We start from the raw sequence: 22,839 nt of genomic DNA on the forward strand, positions 1-22,839 counted from the left end.
AACAAACAAACAAAAACCAAAAACAGTCCTAAGATGCTTATACATATCTTGAAAGGGTTAAATGATTTTGAAACATCAACATCTGACCTCAAATATGTCTTATATTAGACAAAATGAATTAAGGTCAAGCATATAAACAATAGAAGTTTCCTCTAGGTAAATGCACCAGTCCTGACTTGCCAGGAGAAAATTCACCTTAAATGGTCCCTCCATGAGCATGTCCACTGGGCTGCAGTGGGCAGCCCCAGAACAGACTAATTTATTTCTCTCAAGGAACGATGTGGCTTCCTTTCAGGATTCCTATTTGAGGCTCCTGGTCTGACTAGAGAAATATTTTGTGGAGAAAAAGCAGAGAAAGGCAGAAGAAGACACAGAGATAAGTTCATCGCAAACAGGAATATGTAACCTAGAACAGGAAAGGACTCAGTGGGGTAAGAGGAAGTGAGGAGGCAAGGAGAAGTATTTAAAAATAACACAAAGATACAGAGTTTAATTTAAAGGCTGAATCCAATGCTCAGAAATATGTTCTCCTGGAACCCTCAATTAAGCAACCCCACCACCTATTGCTGAAAAGGGACACGCACAGTAAAGTGGACCCTTGCACAATGCAGAGTTCAGGGGTGCAGACCTCCCTGCAGTCAGAAATCCATGTGTAACTTTTGATTCTTCCAAAACTTAACTTCCAATAGTCTACTGTTGACCGGAGGACTCACTGAGAACACAAACAGTTAATTAACACATGTTTTGTATATGTATTATGCACTATATTTTTGAAATAAAGTAAGCTAGGGAAAAGATAATGTAATTAAGAAAATCATAGGAAGAGAAGATACATTTACAGTACTGTATCAGAAAAAAATCCGCATGTAAGTGGGTGTGCCCATTCAAACCCGTGTTATCCAAGGGTCAGCTGAAATGCCAAATCGTAACTCTAAAGCAGGGAAATCTCTTTGTGTTCATGTTGTTAAATTTAAGGCTACCATAACCTGACAAGGGAATGCAAAGTCAACCTCCTTTACTTATGAAATCACTTGATTCTTTATAGCATTAAAGAGAGTGTTCGTAAGAAAGTTTTGTGGTTCATCTTCTTCCTGTCCATCCTTAGAGTTGCTACTAAATCTGGTCTCAGCTTCTGTCTATATATATGTGGCCACCTAGATCTAGGAGTTAGTATCTTTGCATGCAGTAATCAGAAAATGTTTTACAAGTTACATGGGAATCCCCTAAATGGGGCAAGTTTACAAGATATGATTTGTAGTACAGTAAATATTTTAAACAGAGCAAACAGTAAAACTTGTATATATGGAAACACTGCTACCATATGACAGCACATGACAGCACAAAATTGGTATACTAATAGCTAGGCCCCAAAGCTTTCTGGATGTCCTAATGGGAATATGGGATGCCTTATATTACTGTGCTCAAATTCCAGATGAATTCCTGAAATGGAAATTAAACAATAGAATTTAAACTTCTTTCACAGTCAGTCCTACAGCAAGCACTTCTTAATCTTACCCAACAGTTCTTTAAACTGCTAATGCATTTTGTCTGAATGAAAGGCAGAGAGAATGAGGTAGTAGCATCACTCAGTTATGCTAACTATAGGCTATTACTGGAAAAAGGAAACACTACTTTAGAGCTAAAACAAATGAGGAAATCATAAAAACATAGCTGTTCTCTTACAGGGCAGAGAATGGTAGCAGAGGCAAATATTCAATAAGTGTATTCTAAGTAACTATGCAAGTCAATCTACCCAGAGTCAAGAGAGAGAAAACACAGGTAGCTAGCAGACAATACTGATACTTCTGCTGAGTCCAGTTCCAATACAAAATAGTTTTTTAAGTTCAAAAAAACATAAAGTCAACTCTGTAAAAAGAAGAAACCTGCAAATTGACAAAATTAGGGACTATTACACGTTGATTAGAATAAACCCCATCCAGCAACCCCAGGTACAATGCAGGAATGAGATCCTACTCTTTTACCTGTTGAAGTTCTCCCCTTAAGACTCTATTACCTTACTTTTAGCCTTTTCCTTAGATAACCAGTTAGCTTCAATCAGCCACTTAACATATATAGATAGATATGCTGGTTAAAATAAGGGCCTGACAAGAGGGAATGGATTAAGAGACCTCGAAAACTGTGGCACTGGGTGTGAAGGTGGGGTTCAAGGGCCCCCACATCTTAAGCCCTACTGGCAGGTCAGAGGTTACAGATTAGGAAACTAAAAATAAGCTTAAATTATGTGCCTCTCCACACATGTGTTTATCCTGTTCTCCACGGCACCCAGCATGGTACCCAGTCCGGCATCTAACACACAGCAGGTGTCCAATCACGTTTACCAACTGAAGTAAACTTTTCAGAATTGTAACTCAGGGAAAAGTCAACAGCAAAAGAAAAGAGGGAATCTTCAGAGATATCTCTACAAAAGAAAGCATGACTCTGAGTAAGTCACATCTTGTAACTGGCGGTAAAAGAGAAGACACACTAATAAGCTGCATTTATTACTTAACACTGTTAGTTTGCTCCCAATCTACTACCTAATTCTACGTATGTAGATTTTTGTTGTCCTTACAACAACTCTATGAAATGATGCTCACTTTATGAATAAGGAAACAGATGTATATAAACAAATGTTCACTGAAGCATGATTCATAATAGCTAAAGAAGTAGAAACAACCCAGGTGTCCATCAACCGATGAATGGATAAAGAGAATGTGGTATATCCATGTAATGGAAGATTATTTGATAATAAAAAAAAGAATAAGGTGACGTACATGATGCGTGATATGGATAAATCTTGAGTGGGCAGATTCATAGGGAAAGTAGATTAATGGTCGCCTGGGATTGGAGGTTGGCAGGGCAGGGAGAGGGAGAGAGGAATAAGAAACAACCACTAATGGGTACTGGGTTTCTTTTTAAGGTGATAAAATGGTCTAAAATTAGATCATGGTGATGGTTGCACAGCTCAGTAATAGACTAAAAATCACTGAACTGTTTATACAGATAAATTTGATGGTATGTAAAGTATAGCTCAATAAGCTGTAAAAACAAAAGGAGGAAAGAAATAGCCAGAGAGAGAGGTTTAGAACTTTGCCTAAAGCACAGGACAGTAAGTGGTGGAGACAGGATACCAAGTCAGGCTGTCTGCTTCCAGAGTCGATCACCTAACCATTGTGCAATCCTGCCTCTGTATGTAGGGTAACATTTGGGTCAGAGACCTCTCTCTATGGCAAAGGAGGCACACTGGCTGACAGGAGCTGTGGTAACGCCAATCCACAAATGTCTTTGGTAAACTTAGGTATAGCAATCAATATATGCTTTACACGCTGGGCTGAAAAAAAAAAAATGTTCAGAAAATTCACAGAAAAAATCAAGTTGAAGACTACTGTCCCATCTAGGCCCTCTTACATCTTCTCCTTAACGAGTTAGAAATATAACACACTTCAGTTCACCCAGCAGAGCTAGAAAAAGATATTCTGATCTCAAAATATAAGAGTTAAATGATATTTTTGAAAGCAAAGTCAACAGCTTTGGCTTGAGTCAGAAAGAGTGCTGGATTCTGGAAAACTTTCAACATTCAGTTCTGTCTCCATTTCTGACCTGTAAAAGCCCTGTTCTCCAGCTTTGGGCCTCTCTTGAGGAAAAACGACGAATCAGCCAAAACTAGGCAGCTGTCTGTGCTGAAGACTGTCTGCTGGGTCTTAGAAGAAAACTAACCAAACTTTACCTACACCGTAAGCCAAAAATCTTTCATAATCACATCCTTATGAGGTGAGTAAATTTATCCCAGCACGAATTCAGGTACTTAGGATTAGGTTCTTATCTAATAAAACAACTACTGAAGTTAGTTCCTTTTAAGGAAACGTAAATGACTGTAAACATATGAGAAAACATTAAACTACAGTTGTAACTTAAAGAAACATAAATGAAAACATCAGCGATATACTATTTAAGCCCCTCAAATTGGGTAACAAATTTTTATATGATAAAATGGCATAGCATCTGTGAGGGTTTGTGAAATAGACCCACGTCACTGTGGGAGTACAAATTGGTAAAAAAAACCAAACAAATAAAAAAACACCTTTCTGGAGAGTAATCTGGCAAGACAGATACACAAATTGATAGAGGATTCAGAGTCATATTTATTAAGCATGAAAAGACATTCATAATATATTATTAAAAGAAAACGCAGGTTTCAAAAGCGTATGTCAGTATGATTCCATATATATAAACGAAATGGTAGAAAGATAAATCAAGAGTGGCACTTGGGTGGCTCAGTCAGTTAAGCGTCTAACTCTTAATTTTGGCTCAGGTCATTATCTCGGGGTTTGTGAGTTCAAGAGTCACATGCAGCTCCATACTGACAATTTGGAGCCTGCTTGGGAATCTCTCTCTCTCTCTCTCTCTCTCTCTTTCTCTTGCTCTCTCTCTCTCAAAATAAATAAATAAACTTTAAAAAAAAGATAAATCAAGATACTAACAGTGGTTATCTCTTGGTGATAAGAATACAGAATTGCTTTTTCTATTATTTGCCTACCTAGACTTCCTACAATGAGAACTTACCAGTTTTTAATAAGAAAAAAAATCACCATTTTAAAAACAAGAATTATAAAACCTTCTTTTCTCATTAAAGTTTTCTTCCTTCTATCACTCATATACTTTTCTTCAATCTGCTCCTCTGAGTTACTGAGAAAAATCCTAATCTTCAATCCTGAAACGGCAGTTTTAAAAATTAAGTATGTTAACAACTTAAATTCTTAAATTTGTTCTAGGAAAAAAAAAATGTGTATGCATTACTCCCTCACTGAAGGTATGTGATTTTAATCTTTCTCCAATATGGAGTAATTCCATAAAGAATATGGGAAAAATAAAATTACTTTTCTGATGCCTGGCTGACTGTTAGGTCAAAAGTAACAGAATTACCATGAAATAATAGAGAAACAATGAAAGCTCATGAATTCTTCAAGTTACGTTTATCATGCAAGCTAAGGTAGAATTATGGAATTCTGGAAATATGGGGAGCTTTAGAGATTATCTGGTTCTGTACTTTTATTTTATGAATAAGGAGACACAAGCCAACAGAATGCAGAATGGCAAAGCTAACTAAAAAAAAAAAGATACCTGGGTCTCATGACTAAGAATTCTGTGCCCTTTCTAATACAGTAAAGTATAAGCAACCACAATAATGAATGCATGCTTTTTTTTTTTTAAATGTTTTTTATTTATTTCTAGGAGAGAGAGAGAGAGACAGCGTGAGCAGGGGAGGGAGTCACAGACTGAAACAGGCTCCAGGCTCTGAGCTGGCAGTCAGCCCAGAGCCCGATGCGGGGCTCGAACCCACGAACCGCGAGATCACGACCCAAGCGAAAGTCGGACGCTTAACCGACTAAGCCACCCAGGCGCCCCGAATGCATGCTTTTTTTAAAAGTCATTATAAAATTAACATCTAACATCTTACCTTTCAAAATTAGATCTATTCAAGCAAAATTTCTAGGAACTACTGGGTTAACAACTGAGAAAGGTTCTACATATATATTTTAAGAACACCATCAGGAAACTATACTAAAAGATAAGAAAACAGAATGTAGTTGGAAAAACTGAATGAACTGTTCTATCAACTGCCAAACTCTGACATCTGAAGTTAGGCTATTTTGTTCAGATGTAAAAATGTAGAATACTAAGTTATGATGTAGTATGCCTACAAAATTTTTAGAGTTTGATCTTTGTTATAGGAATATTTCGTATAATAAGGTGACTATTTCATGGCATTGAAAGCAAGACACTCATATCTCTGAAAGAAAATGCAGGTTTCAAGAGTATATGCACTGACCACAAACAGCCTGCTTGGGATTCTCTCTCTTTCTCCCCTTCCCCACTTGCAGTCTGTCTCTCTCATAATAAATAAACTTACAAAAAACCTTAAAAAAAAAAACAACTAAAGGAGATAAGAATGTGTAAGTGTAGGGGCGCCTGGGTGGCTTAGTCGGTTAAGCGTCTGACTTTCGCTTAGGTCATGATCTCGCGGTTCGTGGGTTCGAGCCCCGCGTCGGGCTCTGTGCTGACTGCCAGCTCAGAGCCTGGAGCGTGCTTCAGATTCTGTGTCTCCCTCTCTCTCTGACCCTCCCCTGCTCACGCTGTCTCTCTCTCTCTCCTAGAAATAAATAAAACATTAAAAAAAAAAAAAAGGTTTAAAAAAAAAAAAAAAAAAAAAGAATGTGTAAGTGTAGCTGCAACTACATGTTCTCCAAAGAAGAATTTTTCTTTTGCAAAGAACCAGTTATAAGAGCAACTCATACTGGGCCTCTATCAGGCAACTGAGTGTTCTATGTATGTGAATTTTTTCAATACCTGATTCTTAACCATCTCAAGCCCTCACATTACTTTTAAAAATTAAAGTTTTTGCAGCACCTGGGTGATGCAGTCAGTTAAGTGGTTCAGTGTCCGACTTTTGATCTAGGCTCAGGTCATGATCTTATTGTTCTTGAGTTCAAGCCCTGCATCGGGCTCTGTGCTGATGGCACAGAGCCTGCTTGTGATTCTGTCTCTCCTCTCTGCCCCTCTCCCACTTATGTGTACACTCTCTGTCTCTCAAAATAAATAAAAAAAATTTTAATTACAGTTTTTAATGGAATTTTCTGTAGCATGCACTGAATTTCTTGACTTTTTAAGCACACTATACTGATTCTGTTCTACTAATGGATAATTCATGATCCTTACTGTTATTATGAAATTATGATCATTTAATTCAGCACTAGTATGATCCTTCACGTGAGTGCTTTCTAGGCACAGAAACATGAAGCAAGGCAATCCATACTGAGACATAGTACAAATTGAACTTTCAAAAAGCAAACAAAAAAAGAATCTAGAAAGTAGCAAGAGATAAGCTACTCACCACCTACAAAGGAAACTCAGTAGGATTAATAGCCCATATCTCATCAGAACCCGGCGGGGGGCGGGGGGCGCAGAAGGCAGTTGATGACAAATATCAAGTGCTGAAATAAAAAACTGTTAACTGAGAATTCTATATCCAGAGAAACTATCCTTCAAAAATGAAGGTAAAATCCAGGCATGCTCAGATAAACAACAGCTACAGAAGTCTGTGGCCAGGAGACCTGCCCTAGAAGAAATGCTACAGGGGGTCGTTCAGGTTGAAATGAAAGGGCACAAGAGAGTAAGTCAAAGCCACACGAACCAAGTAAGAGCACTGGCAAGGGTAACTAACTACACAGGTAAACATAAAGAAAGCCAGTAATATTGCAGTTTGGTTTGGAACTCTTTTTTTTCCCTAATATAGTTAAAAAGACAAATGCATATGGCAATAATTATAAATCTACAATAATGGCCACATAACATATAAATAAAGATGAAATGTGTGAGTATCATAGCATAAAAGGGGATGGACAGAGCTATACAGGAAAAAAGGTTTCAAAACTATAAAAGCTAAGTCAGTATTATTTCAAATTAGACTGTTCATTGTAATTCCCAATGTCACCACTAAGAAATTCTTTGTTTTCAAACTATCTTCATGTCCTGAGAAGTATTTTCTTGAATCTCCTCTCTGACCTATCATTTATGAGCCCCTAGAGTGAGCCTGGGACTGTACCTGGGATTTGACACATGCAAACCCACTGAATTCTTTCAATATTCCTTTTAAGTGGGTACAATTATTATCATTTTACAGATGAAAGAAGCTGAGATAAACAGTAATTTGTCCAGAGTGATCCAGAACTGTAAGACACACAACCAGGATCTCAATTAGAACCTTCACATGCTTTTTTTTCTCCTCTTTGATCTGTACCTTCAGTATTTAGAATCTCATGGTCCCTATCTCTTCTTACCCAATGTACCACTGCCACCTCTGCAACATAGCCAACAACAAATCATAATTATCTCCTTCATGGCTAAGACTTCAGATAGCTCTAAAGGCTACACAATCTACAATAAATCTCTCCAAAACAGTTCTCTCCCCAAACTCCACATCAGTCACCTCTGGGACAACTTCAACCAATACTCTGAACATCTCAGTATCTAGAGCAGAGCTCACCTCCCTTGGTAACCACACCACCATCCAACCAATTTTCTAATCCCAGAAACCTTCAAGCAATCTTAGGTTCTTCCCTGACCCTTACATCTAATCAATCAGCAACTGCACCACCTAAATACTTCTCCATCCACTGCTACTTCCTGAGTTCAGGTACTCATCATCCTTGCCTAAATGTCTATGAAGGGCTTTCATCCTGTTCTCTGCTATACTCAGACCTCACTCTAGTCAACAAACCTTCCACAGTGTACATCTGATCATAATACCAAACAAATGCATTCCGCCAACAAACATTTATTCAATATTTGTTATTTTCTAACTTTGTGTTGGGTGCTAGGGATAGAAAGATCAAGGGATAAAATACATTTCCTTAAGCTGTTCAGAGCCTAACAGGAAGGCAGCTATAATGAATATCGATTAATCTGGAAATGCTGAGGTAGAGATATATATAAGGGACTTTAAAAGCAATAAAGAAAGGCACTTAACTCCGACTTGTAGGAAAGGGTTTGTAGAGGAAGTGACAACTGAACTCAGACAGGGGTTACCCAAGAAAGTGGTAAAGAAAGGGCATTCAAAATCAGGAGAAAGCGTGAACAAAGGACAGCAAGAAATCCCACTGGAGGAAAACCTTGTATGCCATAAGGAAATCTAAGCCCACAGTAAATGGATACCTACTTTTGATTTTTAAGTAGCTCATTCTGATGGGCATGGAGAAGAGGGGAGCAGTGGCAAGAACACCAGACAGGAGACTGCTGCAGTTGCACAGGGAAAATAAAGAGGGCCTGTCCTAAGGAATTGGCAGCAAGGACGGAGAGGAGAGTACAGATTCCAGAAATATTTAGGAGGTTGAATTGGCAGGACTTGCTAAGTGTCTGAATGTGGCGGGGGTGGAGGGATGAGGAAGGAGGAGAAGCCAAGGATGACTCATAGGCTTTTGACTTTGGGGACTTGGTGCCACCCCATGAGATACAGCAGTGTTCCCAGACCCTTGGTTTCCAGGGAACTGTAAAATTTCCAACAAATTTTGGGCTCTGACAGAATGTTGTCAACTAAAGACCTAAATATACCCTACCGTCCACTATCAACATCATTTCATTAGAAAAAAACACATTTTAACGCCCAAAATGTAAACAGATTTCACTTTCTGAAAAATTTACCACAGGGCCCTTATTTTTCTAATTTTATCACAGATGATAGAAAATTAGTACCAGGCCTCAGACCAAAACTGAGAAGCTCTGAGATGGAGATATAGCAGAACTCCGTTCAGCAGTAAGATGATGAAATGAGGGCAGAGGAGAATATACTCCCTGCTCTCACTAACTCCCTAGCCCTAAAGAGATGTCTATCTCATATGAAGGGTTATAAAGGAATTCCAGAATTATGGAAACCCTGTAGAAGAGGCACTCAGATGTGCCTACAGAGTAAGTGGCTGGGGAGCAGAATCTCTAAGGATGATCTGGAATTTGCCAGATAAACAAAGGAAGTTTGGCATGGCCTGGGTAGAAGAAACGGCATGTCCCAAGGTATGTAGGTATGCATGAAAATTCATATTTGGGGAATTGTGGATAGTCTGGCATGACTTGGTGATTATCTTGGAAAATGGCAAGAGAAGAGCTGGAAAAGTACACAGAAGTGAAATTATGAAAGGGGTGGTAATCCAGGCTAACAACTCTGGAAATTATCTGTTGAGCACTGGGAAGAATCAAAGGATGTTCCAGTAGGCAATGCTATGGTCAGATTTACCACCTGAAAATACCATTCTGACTGCAGAAGAGAAGTTGGACTGTAGGGGAATAAAACTGGAGGTGAGGAAACCAAGTTCAAAGTGTCTGCAAGAGCCTAGGTAAGAAATAAAGACAGATTAAAACAAGTGGAGCAGTAAAGAGAGAGACCAGTACAACTAGTACTCCCAAAATTGATCAAAAGCTTCAGTGCAATCCATAGCAAAATCTCAGGCTTCTTGGAGAAACTGACAAAATGATCCTAAAATTCACACAGAAATGCAAGCGGCCCAAACAGCCAAAATAATCTTGAAAAAGAAAAAGTTGGGGGGCTTCTCGATTTTAAAACTTACTATATGCTATAGTACTCAAGACAGCATGGTACTGGCATAAAGGTAAATATATATAGATCAACAGGATACACTTGACAGTCCAGAAATTAGCTCTCATATTTATGCTCCACTGATTTTCAACAAGTTTGCCAAGACCATTCAATGGGGAAAGGACACACTTTTCGATGAATGATGCCAGAATATCTAGATATTCACATGCAAAACACTGAAGTTGGACCCCTACCTCACACCATACATAAAAATTAACTCAAAATGGATCACAAATCAGACTGTAGAGCTAAAATTATAAAACTCTTTACAAAACAACACTAAGAGTCTATCTTCATGACCTTGAGCTGGGCAATGATATCTTAGATATAATACCAAAAACAAACAACAGAAGAAAGGATAGATAAATTGGATTCATCAAAATTAAAGCCATTTGTGTTATGAAGGACATCATCAAGAAAATGAAAGGACAGAAGCACCGGGGTGGCTCAGTCTGTTGGGCCTCTGACTTTTGATTTGGGCTCAGGTCATGGTCTCGCGGTTCATGAGTCTGAGCCCCACAATGGACTCTGTGCTGGCGGTGCAGGGAATGCTTGGGATTCTCTCTCTCTCTCTCTCTCTCTCTCTCTCTCTCCCTCCCTTTCTCTCTGTCCCACCCCTGCTTTTGCTTCTCTCTCTCTCAAAATAAATAAATAAAAATAAAACAAAAAGACATTCTGAACAATGGGACAAATTATTTGCAAATCATGTATCTGATAAGAGACCTGCAGCCAGAATACATAAATATATATAATAATATTATTATAATAATCAATAATAAACAATAAAATAATCAATAATAAAAAAGACAACCTAATTTTAAAAAGGGCAAAGGTTGTCAAATACATTTCTGAAAATAAAATAGAGTAAAATAAAAATGGGCAATGGATTTGAATAGACATTTCTCTAAAAATATAATGAGGGCCAATAAGCACAGAAGATGTTCACATCATTAGTCACTAGAGAAATGCAAAGCAAAACCATGAGATACCACTTCATATACACCAAGACTGCTAAAATTAAAAAGATAATAAACAAATTATTTACAAATTGTAAAGATGCAGAAAAAGTGGAACCTTCATATATTGCTATGGTAGGGATGCAATTAGGGGTGGCCACTCTGGAAAACAGTTTGGCAGTTCCTCTAACTGTTCAGCATAGAGTTACCGTATGACCCAGCAATTCTACTCCTCAATATACACCTAAGAGAAATGAAAACATATCTCCACACATAAACTTGACCAGGAATGTTCACAGCTCCATTATTCCTAATAGCCAACAAGTGAAAACAACCCAAATGTCCATCAGCTAACGAATGAATAAATAAAATGTCATATAGATACAGTATCATTCAGCAAAAAAGAATGAAGGACTGATACATGCTACAATGTAGATGACTCTTGAAAACATTATGCTAAGTGAAAGAAGCCAGTCATAAAAGACTATATATTATATGATTCCACTCATGTGAAATGGCTAGAATAGTCAAATCTATAAAAACAGAAAGTAGATTGGAGGTTGTCTAGGGATGGGGTTTCTTGAAGGGGGAATGAAACGTTCTAAAATTAGATTATGGTATGGTTACATAACTCTGTGAATATACTAAAATCATTTAATCACCCATTTCAAATGTGTAAACTTTATGACATGCCAATTATGTGTCAAAAAGCTATTTGAGAAAGGAAAAGCAGGGGTGCCTGGGTGGCTCAGTCAATTGAATGTTAGACTCTTGTTTTTGGCTCAGGTCATGATACCAGGGTTGTGGGATTGAGCCCTACATCGGGCTCCACACTGAGCTTGGAGCCTGCTTGGGATTTTCTCCCTCTCTCTTGCTCTGCTCCTCTCTCTCTCCGTCTCTCTTTCTCTCTGTAAAATAAAAAAATTAAAAATTAAAAGAAAAGAAAAAAAAAAACAAGGGAAGAAACTGTTTAAAGAAAAGAGGAGTAGTCAATGCTACACAAGGCAATAAAGTATATTCTGTTTTTTAAAGTACTTCCATTATTGTTTCTTGCCCACAGGACAAAGAAGCAGTACAAAAACCTAGCATTTATTGAGTGCTTACTGTGTGCTACGAATGGTACTAAGAACTCTATCTGCATCTATGTACTTAAGCCTCTTAACCTTATAATGTAACCCTATAATGTAGGTATCATCATCTCTTTTACAGATGAAAAGAACTAAGGCTGGAAGATTTGGAGGTCGCTCAGTGTCATAAAACTTATAAATGAAGGAGCCAGAATTTGAAATCAGATAATCAGGCAAGAGAACCCTCACTGTTGGGGAGCCTGGGTGGCTCAGTCAGTTAAGCACCCAACTTCGGCCCAGGTCATAATCTCGTAGTTCAGGAAATCGAGCCTGGCATCACACACTGTCTGATGTCAGCACAGAGCCCGCTTTGGATCCTCTGTACCCCTCTCTCTCTGCCCTTTTACCACTCATACACACACACTCTCTCTCTCAAAAATAAATAAACATTAAAAAAAAGAGAGAGAACCTTTACTCTTAGCCACTGTATCTTCCATTCCATGACTTACTACGATCCTCATGATCTTGCCCATAATTACCAATCTATTCTCATCTTTTAAGTAGATTCTATCCATCCTGAAATACGTGAAGTTCCTGAAATGTGCATGGCATTTGCTCTGTGCCTCAATACAAGCTGATACCTTGGTCTAGGAAGCTCTCTTCTCTGTCCATCTGGTGACCTCTTGCTCATCTGTGATCCTCCCTGTTTCCAGAGCTAGACCCCTATGTCTTACCACAACATACCTGACTCACTGGCGACACTAGGCCTCCATCATTGAATGAATAAATAAATGAATAAAAATATTCAATTGTCCTATAAACGAGCACACTGTATTTTTGGAAATAGCTTGAGCCAATTCTGATAAATTAAGTGGGGGATCAGGCTGAGTAATATTCTTTTGGGTCCAAAAAGAGGTGTGATAATAAAGTAAAGATGTTGATTTTGGGGTTTGGCTCATGAAACGGTTCTGAAGACAATTCTGAAAGAGTCTGAAAATGTTTTGCTCAATTAGAGGAGAGCTAGAAAACCGGATTGCCTCCCATGGGATAAGATTTATTTGGTCATATAAGTTCTAGTATGGTGTTTTTCATTTTTTTCTTTGTCTCATTATTTTCCAGTCACACAGTATAAGGCAATTGCACTTTTATTAAACATATTTCATTTCCTAAACAGCAAGCCACTAAATGAGTTATCCCTATTTCCCCCTCATGCTTTCTTTCCTCAGTAACTATTTTGACATGTTAAAGAAATATTTTATTATCAGAGGGTGATTTTGCTTATTTCCAAAGAGGGAAACAATTTGCTACTCTTTAATTTAACTCTACCCTTAACTCCAAGGAATGTCTTGCTCATGAAAGGAAAAACAAAGTCCAGAATCTATGAATGTGTGATCCAATCACCATCAAAGCAATTTACATTCAGCATATATTTGAGTTCATTTAGCTATCAGAGTAAAGCCTCAATCCCCTGTGTATCTTTCCAGTACAAAAGTATACTTAAGCCAAAACTAGGTCACAAAATGTTTTAACATGACAACATGTTTCACTCTTCCAACATTTTGAGAAATTTCCAAGGAACTACAAAAAGAGAGCTTCCTGAAACAAACAACTTTATATCTTAAATCACATCCTAGATAAGACCTACCCCAATCTGCATTCAGAGCACTATCAAAACAACAAAAGATAATTAATTTCTACCACAGCACACAGCTGATCTCTCTGTTTCTTCCAAGTCTCAATCTCGACACCAATAAACCCATCCATGATTTTGCCCAATTCTCTCAGCAAAACTGCCCATGCATGTTAATGTAACTAGTTTTTCTTAATGTCAGAATTTTATAAATTTTTACATTATGTGTATGGAAGTAGTATATACAAAGATATAATACATCTTGGTATTAGCCTGATAAGCACATATCTACTAATGTCACTGACTAGTTGTTTCCTGGCTGTTAATAAAATATCACTTCAAATATTCCCATCTGGTTGGGTAGTGAACAATAGTTTTGAAAAATGTAACTTCGGGAATGAATATACTCTTATAACCTCTAAAAAGTTATAGACATGTAGATATTTAATCACTGCTCTCTTGGCTTATATTTCTTCGTTCAAAGTAAAACCAAAAAGCAAAAGCGGCTACATATCCCCCTTTAACTAAAGAGAGAAATGAACACCTAACAGGTTCTTCTATGAGGTCACAGAACTGGACTTGATCTGACATGCTAATATGATTAATAAACCTGACAGTTTATACAGTCTCTTCTTAGTCTTTCTAATCATCCTTGTAGAGTAACTTGAGAGATAATTATACTTTACTGGTCACTAAATGTGTAAGATGGTTTATTTATTGTACTTCTATTGTTCCTGACCTCCTTCTTTGATATTTCACTTCTCTTTTCTTTGTTTTTCAGATATACAGTGTATTTCCCTTTCAGAATTAGAATGTTTCTTTTTTTTTTTCTTAAATACTTTATGGTCAAGTTGGTTTCCATATAATACCCAGTGCTCATCCCAACAAGTGTCCTCCCTCATGCCCATCACGCCCCTTCCCCTATCCCCCACCCCCAAGCGCCCAAACTGAGGGCTGACAGGATATCAGTTTCTTAAAGAAAAACTGAGTTGGTAAGAGTAGAACATTTTCCCCTTAAATAGATATATTACTTTTTAGATATTCACAAGAAAATCATCCACGAAAATTCTAAAACATAAAAGCATACAGTTTATAGCTTAGTATTTGTTAAACACAGAAGTGTTTAAGAAATAAAATACTAGGGAACTCTAAAACTCCACTTATATACTAAATTTTTTTTCAAATGCCACTATTAAATGATGTGCCAAAAAGTTATCTGTAGGAGGTTAGTTTTCAGTCAGGGAGATTAGTTTAATGAACAGACACAAAAGACAGGTAAGTAGGACATGGGACAGAAACCATTTTAGCCCCTGAACCAAAATGAAGGAAAAACTCTAAGGCTGAAGTGGGGAAAATCAAAACATAAGTGATGAGAATGAGTTGCCAATAGAAAAGGCCCAAGATACTATGATCGCCTCAAATCTAAGGGACAGGGATGTGATGGCAGCTAACAGAGCACACAGTAGCCAACTGGATATACTTTTTAAAAAGCCTAGATTTTATCTTTACAAAAGCAAACTCTGGAAAGACCCCATTTGGCAGTGTGGCTCAGACCCTGTCACAGGTGAGGGAGTTTGTGTGTCAAACAGAACTTCCTTCCCTACAGTCAAAATGGATGCACTGAGCACAGGGTTTGAGGCCATCAGACATTTTAAGATCATCAGCCAACGCCCTTCATGGGCTCCACACTCACGGTGCAAACTGCCCCACTATAATCTGCCTTTCCCATAGATAAGCATGTGGGGAAGGCAATGCCTTGGTTAGCAGATCTGAGTACACTTGAGAAGTACAGTTTTTATTGGAAAAGAGTAAATTAACATTTTGGTTCAAACCTCGCTTTCTTATTAGGTTGGCATGAGTCTGTCATCCCTGGACTCTCAATCCCTCTAGGTATACTAATAAAATTGGGCTTCCAGCCTTCAATGCCAGGCAGATCCTGGACCATGGCAACCACACCACAGAATTGGCTCCCTGTCTATGGGCAGTCAGCCATCATTCTGCCGGACTCCTGAAAAGGCAACAGTGGTTACCTTGACCTTGAGACATACTTTTTCTACACACTGTAACAGAATGTTTCTGCATTTTGACTTCTAATTCACCCAACTTTTAAACTGTTGAAATAAAGACAATATCTCAGGACATATTTACCCAGGTTTGTTAGAAGAACTTCTAAAGCGACCATCTCTTTGGGCAGCACATAAAAATACTTTGGAGAAGGCTAATTCTTAGCTTTAGTTTATACTGAATTGTTTCAGTTATGAATTGCCTCATGTGATGGGAAACGCTAAAGGATGAGGACCAAATAATATAGAATACTCTGCCGACCTTGTCTGACACCTCTGCCTTACCCTATAGTGAGAATTAGCCAATTAATCAACAGTAGGTTCTTGGACACCTTCAATGCACTAACACTACATATATGGCAGTTGGCAAAATCGTCTCCACATTACTGGAATCATTGTCTTGGGAAGCCACTGTAACTGATGAGTCTACTTCCTTGCTTGGGCATGCTGGGGTAGAAAGAAGATAGAACATGGCTCGCCCCAAATGAGATTCGACTTTTCAAGTGAATTTTGTCAACATGATTACAGAGTTTTGTTCCTGGCTTTAACTATTCAAAACACAAATCTGTTCTAGTCATCTGATATAAGACTAAACAAAAGCATTCATTAATAAAAAGCAGAGGAGACATAATGCCAAAATCTTTGTATATTTTAGCGCTTAATACATTTATCTTTTGCCAGGCAAATGGCATGCAGTTTGTTTCTAACTCAAAGAAAGATAATGGAAAAAACTGTTTACAGTAAAACAGTCTTCAATAATTCATAGCTTGATGACCTAATGAAATTACTTTAAATGTGAAATGTCAAAATGCTGTATCAAATCTCTTCTTTTGCATTTCAACTCTAAGTTAACATTTTGATGGAAAAGGAATTCAACAAATAGTCACTGTTTTACGGAAGGCTCACCCACCTTTTACTAAGCTCAGTTAAGCACATTCGTTTTTTTTTTAAGATAGAACACTTCATGAATTTGTGTGTCATCCATGCACGGTGGCCATGTTCTTTTTTGTATCATTCTAATTTTAGTATATGCGTTGCTGAAGTGAGCATAAATTTTGACAGATTGGCTATGGAAGAGCTCTTTTTATAAAGAGGTTTTTAAAATTTTTTGTATACTTTTTTTATAAAATGCATCACCCTAATGTGTTTTAAGTGTCAACAGATGAGTTAAATAATCTACTATTAGTACATGCCAAAACTAGGGGCTCAGTCAGTTGTGAGATGATGATGATGAATATGACTTATTGTTAAGAATTTTAGTTTTTATTTCATTTAGTGGAACAAGTATTTTAAGCATAAGGTTTCCTGATGAATGTCTTTAGCACATTATAAAACCTTCATTTATTGATGAGTGAGGGACACTCTCTCTGTGGCTAAGGGACTAAGGGTATTGATCACTTCAGATTCTTCTATTTGTTCAAGAACTTTAAAAAAGCCTGGGTGGCTCAATGAAGTGTCCAATTCCTGATCTTGACTCAGGTCATGATCTCAAGGTTTCTAAGTTCGAGCCCCATGATGGGCTTTGCACTGACAGTGCAAAGCCTGCTTGGGTTCATCTCTCTCCCTCTCTCTCTGCCTTTCCCCTGCTAGTGCTCTTTCTCCCTTTCAAAATAAATAAATAAACTTAAAAAAAAAAAAGATTCTTCTAGGGACACATTGGTGGCTCAGTTGGTTAAGCATCTGCAGCCCAGGTCATGATCTCGCAATTCGTGAGTTCAAGTCCCACATCAGGCTCTATGCTGACAGCCTGGAGCCGGGACCTGCTTTGGATTCTGTTTCCCTCTCTCTGCCCCTCCTCCCCTCACACTCTGTCTCTCACTCACTCTCTCTCTCAAAAATAAACATTAAAAAATATTTTTTAAAAAAGTTTCTTCTACTTGTTCAGGTCTCTTAAGACAGTCAATTTCTCCACTTCCTGGTCTTCAACACATGGCTCTTCTTGCTCCACTCTCTCTACCTAATTCTAGATACTTCCTTCAGCTCTCATCTAGGACTCCCAATTTCTCCCTGGTCTCTGCATATGGTCTTTTCTTGTAATAGAAGAAAATCGAAACCATTTGCCTCATCCATGGGTCCTCTGTTCCTCGGGTTTCACAGGAAAGTATCCTCCTCTCCAAGGAAAGATGTCCCCCAACAAATGTGCTCTTCACACTCTGCTAAGCACTCACATCATCAATATTTACACCTATCATTCTTCCCCAATCTCTCCTCTCCATCTACGAACACACTCATATTTCCTTTGTATAATGACAACAAAAATATTAAACCACTCTTACCTCAAACTGGTTGTCATTCTACCAACAACATTCCACCCCCTCAATTTATTTAATGATAGTCTACTCTCTGTGCTACACTTTCCCATTTATTCCTTTGTTATCTGTTACCTAGCTTCTTCCCCTCTCTCACTTCCAGCAAAATCTGTCTCTCAAATGGATCTGAGAACTTCCTACTACTAAATGCAGTCTCTTCAACCAGTTGGCAGTACCTGAGATACCTGAATGAAATGCCTCCTTCTCCTTAAAACTCCCCTCCCCCAGCTTCCCTAAGCATTATTCCCTCTACTTCTCTGGTTTCTGCCTTCTTCTCTAACCCCCATTCCCCCTCCAATCCTAAATGCAGATAATCTCAAGGTTCCATTCGCAGTCTTAATTTTTCCCTCAACATTTGGGTTCTCTTGCTCAGTCACTGATTTAACACGTGGTGTCTGATTTTACAGTGACCTTAAGGATCTACTACCGACAGCAATTGTTTCTGAGACATGATCTGAACCACCTGTGCTTCTGAAAACTGGTGTGTGTTAACAAGTCATTTGGCTGGTGATAGAAGCCTAGTCATGTGCTCAGTTTCCACAGGGGGCATTTGTGGGTTGCTTCCTGAGGTGGGACACACTATGTGCAATATGGTATTCCAAAATGGGACTCAAAAAGATCTATGCTATGTCTCCTTCAAGACTGTCACAGGTTTTCTGGACTCCTCTCTGGAGCTTGCAATTAATTTCCTGTACTTCAACTATAACCCTGCCTTGGCTATTTCCTGAGAGCACACATAACTCAACATGTTCAAAACAGAATACATCAGTGTCCCATCAAACCCACCCCTTCCTGGAAGTCCTATTTCCAACAATAGCACAACCATCTTCTCTCTCAGGCTTACAACCCCAGTTCACCTCACTGACTATGGCCCTGTGTACCTGCACACCCAACCAGCTACCAGACTGGCCAATTGCACTCAATTCTCTCCTACTTACCCTCTCCTCTTATTGCAAAGAAACTATGCCAATTTGGGCCACCATTTTTTTCTCTCTTCCCAGGAAATGCTCCTTTCCCTAACTAGTTTGCTTGTCTCTAGATTCTATTTCCAACCTGGTTTGCTCAATTATTCTGACCCCACCACTTGTGCATATCTCTACTACTTCCCTTCCTCTCTTGCTCTGGTCAACTTAACACCTCAGACTCATCAGCCATGCATCATATGTCCTTCATCTCCACTTCTGTGATTCTGCTCATTGTTCACATCTTCTGTGGAGTCTAACTTTCCTACTCCCACAAGTTAAACAATTTCTTCTGAAGTAGTCTAGAATTGTATCTGTGCCTCTAAGTAGTCATTATTTTATTCTTTTTTTTTTTTTTTTATAGAAGAGAGAGAGAGAGAGACAGCGTGAGCAGGGGAGGGTCAGAGAGACAGGGAGATACAGACTCTGAAATAGGCTCCAGGCTCTGAGCTGGCAGTCAGCACAGAGCCTGATGCAGGGCTCGAACCCACGAACAGCGAGATCATGACCTAAGCGAAAGTCGGACGCTTAAACGACTAAGCCACCCAGGCGCCCCTATTCTTTACATTACAGTAGTTTGCATAGGTCCTTTCTCTTTTTCCTCCCGCTACAATAAGCTCACTGAAAATTGGGACTTTTGATACACATTTTGATTCCCCACTGTACATACTGCTTATAGTATGTAAGTAAGTGCTTTGCATTCAGGAGGTGCTCAGGTAACCTCTGCTGAGTGAAAATTCATCTAAGGCGCTATTTTATGGCTGTATCCCATGTCACAAAGTGTTATTCCCTGTAGGCAACATCAGCTCTTGGAATGAGATCCTGGATGCCCTTAGCATCTTCGAGTCTATCCAAAAAGCATCTTCAAATCAGGATCCTAACTGAATACCTAACTTCTAGAATAGGTCTCTTCGTAAACTGGACTATGCTGGACTCAACTTCCCAGTCTCTTCAGAATAGAGACACCACAAAAGCAAGCGTCATTACTTGGGATATTATAATATCCCAATCTCGTGAATATCTGAATTGCCACGTTAGGAAAAAGGAGGCGATTTCAAGGTTCCATTTAATTTTCTATCCAGCAAATAGGAAAGCTTCATCCTTTCATTCAGAGCCCAGTAAGTTACTAAATGGTACACTAAAAACCTTAATAAAGCTTTCAAATGTGTTTTACCTTTACAAACAGCAAATTTATGGAAGCATCTAGTTTAACATGAATTGTGTGAAAAACTCAGCAGCATTATCAGTATTCTTAGGATATTTTCTTTATACTGAAGTATAAACATAGAAAAGAAAATGGGCAGAATTTTCAAAATTCGCTAACAATGACATTTTAAAATCAGCTGTGAATTTTATTTGACTCTTTATTTTGTTTGGAGGTGGGGACAATTTTTACTTATAACAGGAATTCCTTGCTTTCTTTAAACATTGGGAGTGAGCCTTTGTAGGAAAGGATATTTCTAAGTTTCTAAGAAACAAACTGGAATAATTTATGCCTTCAAATTTTCTCTCATAAAGAACTTTGCACAAATAATCTTTTTTACTCTTTGAAAATAAACCAAAACGTAGAATTTTAAAGCCAAAGGTCATCAAATCTAGTCCTTCTTTTTGACAATGAAGAAGGTGAGGTAGATAATGGTTGAGGTGACCTGATTAGGATCTTTCTGTGAACTGTCCTTCCCACTGTACCACTCTGCCACTGAGTGCAGCAAAAGTACGCCCCAAAATTAATTTCAGGAGGGAAAGCGTACCATTCTTATACCTTAAAAATTATCAAGTATTCTTCAAGGAAGCTTTAAAAATGAAAAAAACAAAAGGATGTATGCTTTCAAGTTCTAATATAACTATCAAACCTTTTGGAGGAATTCCAGCTTATTAAAAACGTGACTTAATATTCGAATAGATCTTTCTGGCTTAGCAAAAGCCTCTTATTTTCTAAAACCACGGGATAAATGCAGCCAGCCTTAAGAGAATTCTATTTACTGTCTTCTCCTCCCAAAGGCAAGGCCAAAGACATGAAGCGCCTGTTTATTCACGAAGCAGCTATCACACATCTTTTTAACTGTCAGACCATTCTAGTTTATGTACAAGGCTGCAGTTCCCACTGTTTAGCTTATAATAGATAACCATTTCCTCCATATAAAAATACACACTGCTTTTGTTTGTTCTCATCCCTTTAGGTGGTAAAGGATGTTCATGGTGGTATCCACACAGTTCTATGGGTGGGGTGTTTCCACCAGGGCAATATTCACATTAGAGGCCAAACACCTCTTTGTTGTGGGTGGTTGCCCTGTGCATTTAGGGTGTTTAGTTGCATCCTTGGCCTCTACCCACTAAATACCAGCAGTATCCCTCCAACTGTCAACCAAAAAGTGTCTGCAGACATTGCCAAATGTCCCCACAGGACAAAATCTCCCTCAGTTGAGAAACAACTGCTATTGAGGGAAGGCTGTTCACTCTGCATATGTTCTGATACTAATTTTTAAATGTACCTTTCTCATGTAACCCCATGTCAGGATGACTGGTAGTAATTAATCTTTTCAAGTTTTCTTATACCCCATAATTGTTATTATTGCCTTTATGTATATTATTTCAATATAATTTTTAAAGAAATAGAGTATCTCACACAATCTACCAAATAAGAACATTTACTAAGCACCTGCAGTACAGGCGACACTATGCTAACCACCGAAGAAATACAAAAGTCATGAGCTCTATTCACAAATATATTGTAATACAGTTGAGGAAAGAAGACACGACCATGTGAAATAACCACCTGCACTGAGGAACAAGACAGAACACAGAGTTAAACCAGGGGAAACACACTTCTCAGAGGAGAAGTGACCAATGGAAGCACTCAAGTTTCCAGAAATGCTCTTATGGAGCTGAGGAGATCAGAGCCTAACCTTTGAAGTGCATATCAAATAGGTAAAGAGAGGAGAAGGCAGGCCATACAGGGAGCCACAAAGGCAAGGCTTGCTGCAGATAGCAATGAGGCTCTATCTGAGGGCCAAGCAGGGCAGAGTTCACTTACAAGATGGTGGAGCATGAACATGTAGAACACATTCACATTATGCAGGGCTCTGAAAGACAGGCAGAAAAATCCAGATTTGATGTGGTTGGTAGAAATTAAAGGGCATTTTGAGTACAAGTGATATGGGAAGATGGGAAGAGGGCATGATATAAACTGGAAGGTGGTTAACACAAGAGAGAGAAAAAAGTTAAACCATATAGCTCTATATTGACAGAACCCTAGTATAATAACAATGAGAAAGAAGAAAAAAAAAGAGGCACAAAGGACATTTTGAAGGAAAAGCATGTTGGACTTGATTAATATCAGACCACCTCAAGTAGAAGGGAAATTAACTTCTGAGGGTCAGTCTGGAGGACTAGAAAAACAAATGAAGCCTCTGCCTATCTATGCCATCTACCATATTCAAAGACTTCAGAATCATTAAAAGTTCATCTCAGGGTACCTGGGTGGCTCAGTTGGTTAAGTGTCTGACTTTGGCTCAAGGTGGTGATCTCACAATTGGTGGGTTTGGGTCCCACACTAGGCTCTGTGCTAACAGCTCAAAGCCTGAAGGCTGCTTCGAATTCTGTGTCTCCCTCTCACTCTGCCTTTCCCCCACTTGTGTTCTGTCTCTTTCTCTCTCAAAAATAAACATTTAAAAAAAGGAGTTTGTCTCCACTGGTTATTTTATTTAT

At 38.5% G+C, this 22,839-nt stretch overlaps 1 protein-coding gene and 1 non-coding gene across 3 annotated transcripts in view; both read right to left on the reverse strand.

The window, feature by feature from the left end:
• Positions 1-22,839, reverse strand: part of CDK6 (cyclin dependent kinase 6) — a 259,745-nt gene that overhangs the window by 202,046 nt on the left and 34,860 nt on the right. The gene's annotated exons all lie outside the window — the stretch shown is intronic.
• Positions 16,807-16,908, reverse strand: LOC120247500. The gene has a single exon (XR_005532329.1). It is a non-coding gene; the product is annotated as a U6 spliceosomal RNA (small nuclear RNA).

This window comes from Hyaena hyaena, unplaced genomic scaffold (genome assembly GCF_003009895.1).
Source record: "Hyaena hyaena isolate Hyena2069 unplaced genomic scaffold, ASM300989v1 scaffold_528, whole genome shotgun sequence".
NCBI classification, from domain to species: Eukaryota; Metazoa; Chordata; class Mammalia; order Carnivora; family Hyaenidae; genus Hyaena; species Hyaena hyaena.